General features: G+C 36.3%; 1 pseudogene; it reads left to right on the plus strand.

Annotated features, from left to right (window-relative positions):
• The first annotated feature begins 255 nt into the window (after positions 1-255).
• LOC149839691 (geranylgeranyl pyrophosphate synthase, chloroplastic pseudogene) lies at positions 256-8,607 on the plus strand (annotated as a pseudogene).
• The last annotated feature ends 1,285 nt before the right edge of the window (positions 8,608-9,892 follow it).

Genomic DNA, 9,892 nt, shown 5'->3' on the forward strand with positions numbered 1-9,892 from the left:
ATGGCAGCATAGAAAAGTGAAACATTATCATTATCAGCATAATCAATACGAAATTGGGAAGTAGGCTGGGCTCATGATGCATGCACTAGGTTGACCCCATAAAAAATATGCCCCATACCTTACATATTTCTTGCTACCTGCGCCTCATTAGCAATATTATGTACACCAGCTGCATCATCAAAAACTTTCTTGTTTCTCTTCTTTGATCAGTTCACAACTTAGGCAAGCATGAATTCCAGTTGTGTCTCTAGCTGCATGGAGGCTCGGGCACCGGAGAGAGCAACCTATGTAAACCTGCATAAGTGGCCTGAATCAGATGCTGAGTTTGTCAAAAGGGTCACTCAAGGTGGCAAGGCTAGGCACAGGGAGTACCACAGAGTTGTGGATAGCTATTCTTGTAGGCAGATGTATCTAAGGAGTTACACTTTCACAAGGAAAGAGACCATGCCTGAGAAGACAAGAAAATGCTTTGGAAAGGTGAAGAACAAGATATGCAGAAGGGGGGCCATGAAAGGTAGGAAGTATGCTGTAAAGAAGGCGGGTGGCAGGATCGCATCGCAAACTTACGGTGCCCTGCGCTCAATCTTCTTCACGCTTTTGTCGTGCACCACCACGGTCGATGTGGTGGATCCCCTGTGAGTAGAATCAAAAGGCTCTGTTTTTGTTAGTCTCATCATGATCACCCTTTGGCATGGTTTGGTTCATGTTTGCATTTTTTCTACTTGGAAGCTTTTTTTTTTTTTGTCTTTGGCCTAAAGCAGAAGAGAAAGAAAGAAAAAAGGGAAAGGCCTATGATGCTTTGCGCTTGCTTGTTGAGTTAGTCTTTTATTTAGTTAAAGGATAAGTGGCTTGGAATCGTTATTTCATGCATCTGATTTCTGATACATATCGGTTCTCTTTTAACTACTGAATAACTAAGGTTGGAGAACTGTTGTCTTCAAAATTTTTGTTTCTATCATTTCGCAAGTTTTAGCCACAAAAAAATGTCACCAAGTTGAAGGGACATCACAAGTTCAAAACATGGGGGCACGTTTGAAGCTGAGTGTACTCTCCGATAGACAGGAAACCTGAAGGATTTTCTCTGCCGGAGGCTTGTGAATGTGCAGCCACTGACAGTTTTTTTTTTCCTCGGCCTACTTAAGAAAAAAAAGTTTTAAACGTGCAAACAGTTTTTTTTTTCCTTTCAAAACCAACAAGAGGAGAATGAAAAGAAGCTCTAGCACTGCCCTTCCACTTGCACAAACCAAATAGAATCCTAGTTTCCTTTTCAGACGCCTACCAAGTACATAGGGATGTAAATAGTTCGAATTGTGGTTGGATCTAAGCATTACCAAGTCTGAATAGGGTTTTGCCTAATTGGGTTCAGATGGAAAAAGATATGACCAAACCAGAATCCAACTAGCTTAAAACTCGGTATTTACACTTAATCGGGTCGGGTTTTTAGTGGGATTTGGGTTTGAATGCAAAACTTAATACCAAACCTGGATCCGAATATTAATCGGTTTCAGATTTGGCTACCAAACACACTTAATGAACTCAGATTCGGGTTGGGTATGGTGTTTCACCCTAACGGTTTACATCCCTACAAGTACAATTCTACATGAGATTTACTGCCTAGAAATTTTATCAAAACAGTAACCAATTTAAACGTTAATGTTGTGTACTTTTTTTTTAACTAGAGGGCAAGACCCAGATGAACCCACATTTTTGTTAATTATACATAATTGCTTAACTAACGTTTTCCTTAGGATGATTAGTAGTAACCCTCTACTCCTTTTTAATGGTCTACTCTAACATGGTTTAACTCTTGGCGAGAGGTGGGCAGTCTGTCATTATCTAAAACTTCTTGGACATTTGATGTCATCAGTGGGAACACTGTGGGGCTGACAGCGAATCGGATTTTATATGATATTCGATTCCATTTAGTTGCATTTGGTAAGCCAAAATCATATCGGATTATAACAGGATGCGAATGTGGTTTTGATTTTTTCCAACAGTCCAAATTTGATGGATATTTGAAACTGTTTACATGTAAAAAAGCAGATCTGGTATGAGCTTTGCACCATCCTAATCTGAATCCGAATTCGAATTCAAATACGTTTAGCCAAAATTCAATTAATTAGTCAAATATGACATTGGCCACATCGGATCCGAATCCGAACCGTTTACATCCCCTAGAACCCTCAAAACCATGAAATTTAAAATAAAAAATTCCAGTTTCCTTAAGAATAACACCATATATTCTTTGAAAGAAAAGGGTGACATATGAATCTTTGAAACAAGTTTATTTTTTTGAAAGACTAATATGCACGGATACTTTTTAAAAAAGGAAAAGCAGACTCTAATGAGTTAACCGTGCCTTTGAATCACTTGTTTGGCCACTAGAGTTTTTTTCTTAATATTTTATTCATATGTGCTGTGTGCACCATAATGAGCAGCTCAAGATCTTTGAAACCAGAAGTAACGAAGAAGGCGACCTGGAGTAGTGGGCACGAGTCATTATGCTTCCCATCACTCTCGCCACAAGAAATCATACCAACGAATAATTCTATCATGGTACTTTAGCAAAACTATTTACCAAGTAAAAAGAGCCACCTCAGAACTTAAATATTTAGATTACAAGTCACGCGTTGTGTGTGATTTACATGGTGCTTATTCAAAACTCCTTACACCACCCGCTGTAAAATCATATTTTTAGTTAAGAAGGCCTGATTCAATAGTTGATTCCTAGCAAATTGATCATGTTGAACACGTGTACTGATTTATCAAACATTGCCTGGAACATAAAAAGTCAGTACCATCGAAGAACCAATTCCTCTCTCTCTCTCTATATATATATATGTATATATATATATATGGTGCTATTGAAGGTACAAAACTATTGAATACAAATCACCTTTAAATTTGTGTATTTGTTTGGTAAATCAAACCTTATGGATGTGATCTACAGGCTCTTTTTGGTAGAAAATGAGTTTTGCTTTTGTCATTGTGACATGTAAACAAGTATTTTAAGGGCTTCAAAAATCAAGGGCCCATGATGCATTAAAATTTTGTGACTATATGGGTTAATATTTGGTGCTATTGAAGATACAAAACTATTGAGTACAAATCACACTCTTTCATATTCTGTGGATTTTTTTGGTAAACGAGACATTATGGATGTGAACTACAAGGTTCTTTTAGTAGAAATTAATGAGTTTTGCTTTATGTCAATGTGTATGTAAGCAAGTTTTCTAAGGGCTTCAAAAATCAATGGCCCACCGTGCATTAAAATTTTGTGACTCAAAAAATAATATTTTTCAATCAAAATCACATGATCCAAGTTTTTATCTTTAAAAAATAAACCACGTTAAACACATCTATGTGGTCAAATTGAGTCAATAAAGCTTGAACCTATGATTTCCAGCTCAATAGTTATGTGCCTTCAATAACACCTCTTGAATCGGATGATCCAAGAATCGATTCCTATAAAATCAAGCACATAGAATGCATCTCCACTACCTAACTTAAGGAAAACATGAAAAAACCCATTAAATGCTCAGTTAACTGGCAGTTAGATAGAAAAGTGGTTAGCAGCTCTCTCTCTCTCTCTCTCTCTCTCTATATATATATATATATAGGGTAACTAAAATATATTTACCAACCAAATATGTTTACTTATTTGAATCAAGATTTTCGTATTTTTTTTATGTTTTTTAAAAAATTTCACCATATAAATGTGATATAGAGGCACTTGGTTTTATAAAAATAGACTCTTGGATCATCCAATTATGATGTATAAGAATGATCTTTTAAAGGTTGAAAATCAAAGACTTAGAATTTTCATAAATATTCAAACATAAAAAATCACATTTCTTGATCCAATTACGATGATACAACAGTCGATTCCTAGCGAATGGACCATGCCGAATGCATGTGCAGGGTTAGATTTGCAAAAAAAACTAAAAATCTTGATTCATACCAATAAACATATTTGGTTGGTAAACATATTCCAGTTTTCCTATATATATATATATACATATGAGAAAATATTTACTAGTAATGAAGGTAAGAAACTAATGAACTAGAAATCATAGGTTCAAGTTGTATCAACTTAATCTAACCACATAGAGGTGTCCAACATGGTTAGTTTGTTAAGGATCAAGCCTTGAATCACGCTTTTCTGATATAAAAATGAGATCTTTTGAGTTATAAAATTTTGGCACATTATGGACTGTTGATTTTTGGATCCCTTTGAAACCTATTTACTTGTCATAATCACAAGATTTAAAATAAGTTTCCTACTAAACAAATCACGTACGTAGATCACATCGGTAACATTTGTTCTACAAAAAAAAATGGAATTTTTTGAAGAAAAGAGTGAATTCTACTCATTAGTATCCAATATTTACCATATGTATGTATATATATAATGCTACAGTGCTTCGGGAGCACCTACTCTTACCTGTTAGAAATCATAGTTGTAGGTTGCATCTTCTCAATCAAACCTTATAGATGTACTCAACACAGTTTATTTGATAGAAATCAATATGTTTTTTTGACATCAAAATAGGTTTTTTAAGTTATAAAATTTTGGTACATTGTGAGCCATTGATTTTTAAAGATCCTAAAAAAACTACATGTATGCCATAATCACATGATCCAAATCATGTTTTTCACTAAATAATGATTATAGATCATATCTATAGGGTATGATCAACTAAAAAAGCACTCAGTTTTGAAAAATTGAAGCTTCTATTATGTTGGAATAGGTGCTCTAGGAACACCTTAGCATTATATATATATATATATATATATATATATATATATATATATATATATATATATATATATATATATATATATATATATATATATATATATATATATAATCGGCTTATCATAACTATGGTTAATGGTTTACTTAATCCAATCTGCAAGATTGATAAATTTGGCTTGGAAATATGAACGTTGAAATGGTTGATGGAATGATCAGGGGGACACCAAGGGCCAAGTGACTCACAATTGGTCATCTATCTGGTTCAAATATCAGCACTCGGTGGCTTGAGCCATGGATTCTATAAACATGATGGCTTGGATGACATGAGCAGGTTTGTCAAATATCATACTTATGATTAGGGCTGGACAATGGTCTGCGTGGCCCGACTCGAATGGGTCGGTCTTGCGCCTAGTTTCAGAAGAAGGCCCAGCCCAAACTGAGCTTAAACCCGACCTGACAAAATCACGGGTCAGGTCAGGCCAGCCTGCGGGCTTCACGCATATATAATTGAGTCAAGTATGTGATTAAAAAAAACGATCAATCTTGGATCTCATCTATTATTTTGCATTTTTAAATTTCACTAAAAGAACTTATGAATTCCAGAAAACAAATGAAAATTGTTGTGAATATACAATGGCTTGCAACCCCGCTCAACCCGGTCTAAATTAGGCCCATGGGCCTAACTGGCGGGCCGTGGGTTTTGTATTGGAACCGGGCCCGATCTGGTTGGTCAATGGGACGGGCTTGAGTAGTCCCGGGTCCACGCCCCAGTCTAGCCCGTTCATTAAACAAGCCGAGCTAGCTCGGCCCGTCCATTGTCCAGCCCTACTCATGATGTTCACCAAGAATCTGCCCAAATATTAACCGATCAGATTTGAGAGCGGATCCTGTAAAACGCTGGGTGAGATTAGCAATCTCACCCAGTGTACTGAGGGGTGGGGTTTGTGGTTGTAAACGCTGGATGAGATTGCTAATCTCATCCAGCGTTTTACCGGATCCATAAATCATGGTACTTTTACACTAAAAAATAGACAATTTACAGAAAGCGCATAATTTTTGGCAGAATTACAAACACAACCTACCTTTTGGGATATTACAATTAATGTCACAGATGTGTTGACAATCGACCTTTGCATCGTTAAATTTTGATGCATTTACAGCTGTCGATTTTCAAGCATTAGAAAATATGATTCGGTGTTGGAATCTAGTGGTCCAAATGCCAATCTCTACTAAAAAGAGCATGCAGATCACATCCATTTGATTGGATTTACTAAAAAACAGAAAACTATACATAGAATGAGGCATGTGTCCAATGCTTGCAAAGAGATCAAGCCAAACATATGGAGTTTGTAGTTTGTACCTAGGGACACTTCTTGAGGTCAAAAAAGTAACTTTAAAATTTTACATTTAAAATTGTAAAGTATACTTTTTACATTTTTAATAAAAGTCTTTTGACTTTTTATTTTTGTCAAAATCTAAAAGACTCGTAATGTCCAAAAAAATAATAATGTTTTTTTAAAAATACCATTACTTTTAAGAGTATTTTGATTATTTTAATAAGTTGAAATGTTAAATACAACTAGTTTAATGATAGATAAATATTGTCATATATAATGTTTTGTAAAGAATAATATCATTCCAATCCAAGCCCATCAACAAAGCCCCCCATCTTTCACTTCTTGGTTTTCATGTCCTAAACTTGCATCCAAGACCTCTGTTTCAGTTTCAGTCCCCCATCTTGTGAGTGTGGTTGAAGAGAAGAAAAACAGTGAATTCTAGGAAATTCAGCAATTCAACTCCAGGAATTACATGGTGGTGAAGGGGAGCCCTGTGAATGAGGCTCTGGACAATGTTGTGCCAGAGATAATCCATGAAGCCATGAGATACTTGCTTCTCGTGGGTGGGAAGTGCCGGGGATAATATGTTGCAAATTGATTGTATAAAAAGGCTTCTCAACGATAATTTTCAAATTAAAGATCTTGAAGTGCTTAAATATTTTTTGAGAATTGAGGTGGCAAGATCAAGTAAAGACATATTTCTGTCATAACATAAATATACCTTATATATTCTTTGTGATCATGGTTATTTTGGAGCTCAATCGTTGGATTTCCCTATATAGCATCATTTGAAGCAGAACTCAGAAGAATTTGAACTTTGAAGGATCAGTGGGGAGGTTGACATATTTCACCATAGCCCGTCTTTATTGTGTGCATATATATATATATATATTAAGCTAATTTATGCATGAACCAAGACAACCTCACCTACCTCACCTTGATGCTGCCTGAGTCTACTACGATATTTTCAAAGCTACACTTGGACAAGGAATTTTATCATCATCAAGTCAATTGCAACTATTAATTCAGATTGTGCATCATGCCCAATGACCCGAAAGTCTACTTTAAGATATTTCACTGTGTTGGAAACAAGTACCATATCCAACAAAACTAAAAAGCAAATCACAATATCGAGGTCCTATGATGAAGCTGAATATGGATACATGGACCATACTAGCTGCGAGTTAACTTGGCTGAAATACTTATTAACGAATCTAGTGATTGGACACCCTTATCCCATGTTGATGTATTGTGACAATCAAACAACATTACACATCGCAGCCACTCTGGTTTTCCATGTGCATACCAAACATATAGAAGTTGATTGTCATGTTATAAGAGAAAAGATTGAAAGTGGTATCATTCAGAATGGAGCTCATTTATTCTTCAATACAATGTGCAGACATATTCACTAAAGCCTTACAACTCAAAAGAAGTTGGGCATCATTGATCCCCACGTTCCAACTTGAAGGAGAGCTGAAAAAGGAAACAAGGCGAAGATGAAAACCTGTTGGAAATGGAAAGCACAATTAGCGTATTAGGATGATCATTTGATGGATGGAAATTTTGGAAACGGGCCTATCCAAATTGTCGATAGATATTGTACATTCTACTTTATTGATCTTATCCCAAGATTTGTGGGATTGTAAACCCTGTAACAAAAGATGTATATAAGTCCTTGTAAATTTGCCAATTCAATACAACAGAAAATTCATCTCTTATGTTATCGTTTTCCCTCTACTCACTGATATCCATTTAAACATGAAGCACATTCGGCCTATACTCTATCGCCACCGCCTGCGAGTTGGTCGGCGTGAAGGAAAATGCTTCAATGCCGTCTGCTTGTGTTGTTGAAATGATCCACACAATGTCTGTCATGCATGATGATCTCCCTTGCATGGACAACGATGATCTCAGAAGGGGAGGGACCACAAGTCACAAGGCTTTTGGTGAAGATGCGGCTGTTCCAGCTGGGGATGCCTTTCTTTCCTTTGCCTTTCAGCACATTGCAGCTGCAACCCAAGGTGTTACTCAAGAGCGAGTTCTCAGAGTGATCATTGAGCTAGCACAGACATTTGGATCTGAGGGGCTTGTGGTCGGTCAGATTGTTGATACGCGATCGATGTCAGTTTGGATAATCTGGAATACATACATGTTCACAAGACATGAGCTCTATTGGAAGCTGCAGTCGTGATTGGAGGGATCATCGGAGGTGGTACAGATGAAGAAATTGAGAAACTGAGAAATTTTGCGAGGTGCATTGGCCTGCTATTTCAGGTGGTGGATGACATACTTGATGTAACAAAATTCTCAGCAGAGTTGGGAAAGACTGCTGGGAAAGATCCGTTGGCTGACAAAACCACTTAGCCCAAACTGTTGAGGTTGGAGAAATCTAAACATTTTGCAGATAAGTTGAACAGGGAAGCCAAAGAACAGCTTGCAGGATTTGATGTCAACAAAGCAATGCCATTGATCTGTTTAGCAAATTATATCTCTTATCGTCATAATTAGATTCTTTGCCACATGATACTTCAATTGTTTATCTATATAGTTAGAGTGATGAATTTAGATTTGGTCTACTGTTTTACATGTCCTCAGCTGTGTAATAAGTTCGTTAGTTTCCCAACTAAGCAAGCTATGAAAACTAGTGAAATTTGTCTGTTGCCTGATGGCTCATCTAAATGAACAGGTATAGAAGTATCTTGCCATGTGATATTATGAAGATGTTCGTAATTGGATATTGTTGATATAAGAACAGTTTGGTGATAGTGGCAATGATCTGAAATGATCAATGGTGCAGGCAATATTTGCTTTTTCTTTTATATCTTTCTTTGTATATATGAATCAACCATAGTCGCAAATCTCATTATCAAGAGTTTCTCAGCAGAGGAAAATCATGCGATAAACTTAAGAAATTGTTTTCTGAAAAACATCAAGAAAATATCTGTATATCTAAATTTAACAAAGAAAATAAGAAAAAAAATAAAAGCATCAAAATATTAAACTATAAGTATCACATTAGTAACACAAAAATAGCAGGATAAAGAGGCGATATTTTCAAAATACGCAATACTTTATGCATGCTGCATTTTCTTTCATGATTTTATCGGTATTTGAAACTCACATGATTTTCAATAAAAACGGAGATACCTGTGACTATGATATCAATATAATTTCACGTGTGGGTGTGCATGAGGCTTAATGTTGCAAAATTTAATTGCAACCAGACAAGCTCATTAATTGTTCAAAATGTTATGCAAAATCTTGATGTTTTGATGCAGGTGCAGAGTGGGTGCAGAATCACTTAGGAGACCCCCGTCTAGGTACACTTGATTCAACTTCATTGGAGGATGTAGATCCAATTCCTGGGTGAACCAAGTTGCAAATCCAAAACCTGACTGAGATAAGAACACTCTTCAAAGGTCTGTGAAACATTCGTCGTTTCCAGTCCGTCTCATGGCAGCATGAAAGATGTTTAATCACATCTTCTTGTTGCCAAATGAGACATTCATCGCCTCAGTATAACAATTAATACAAGCATTGGCAGTGGCAAAAAATGGTCTGCCCAAAATGATGGGGGGTCTGGTGGACGACATCAGTACTTTCCATGTCCGGAACAATAAAATCAACGGAAAATTAAAAGTCCTCAACCTTGACTATCACATCCTTCAATATCCCACGAGGGATCTTGGTAGACTTATCAACCAATTGTAGGGTGATCGAGGTGGGTTTTATGTCTCTAATCCCAAAAGTATCATACAAAGAACCTAGCAAAATGTTTACACTAGCCCCAAGA

Source organism: Nuphar pumila, chromosome 4 (genome assembly GCF_984573655.1).
Source record: "Nuphar pumila chromosome 4, dmNupPumi1.hap1.1, whole genome shotgun sequence".
Taxonomy (NCBI): Eukaryota; Viridiplantae; Streptophyta; class Magnoliopsida; order Nymphaeales; family Nymphaeaceae; genus Nuphar; species Nuphar pumila.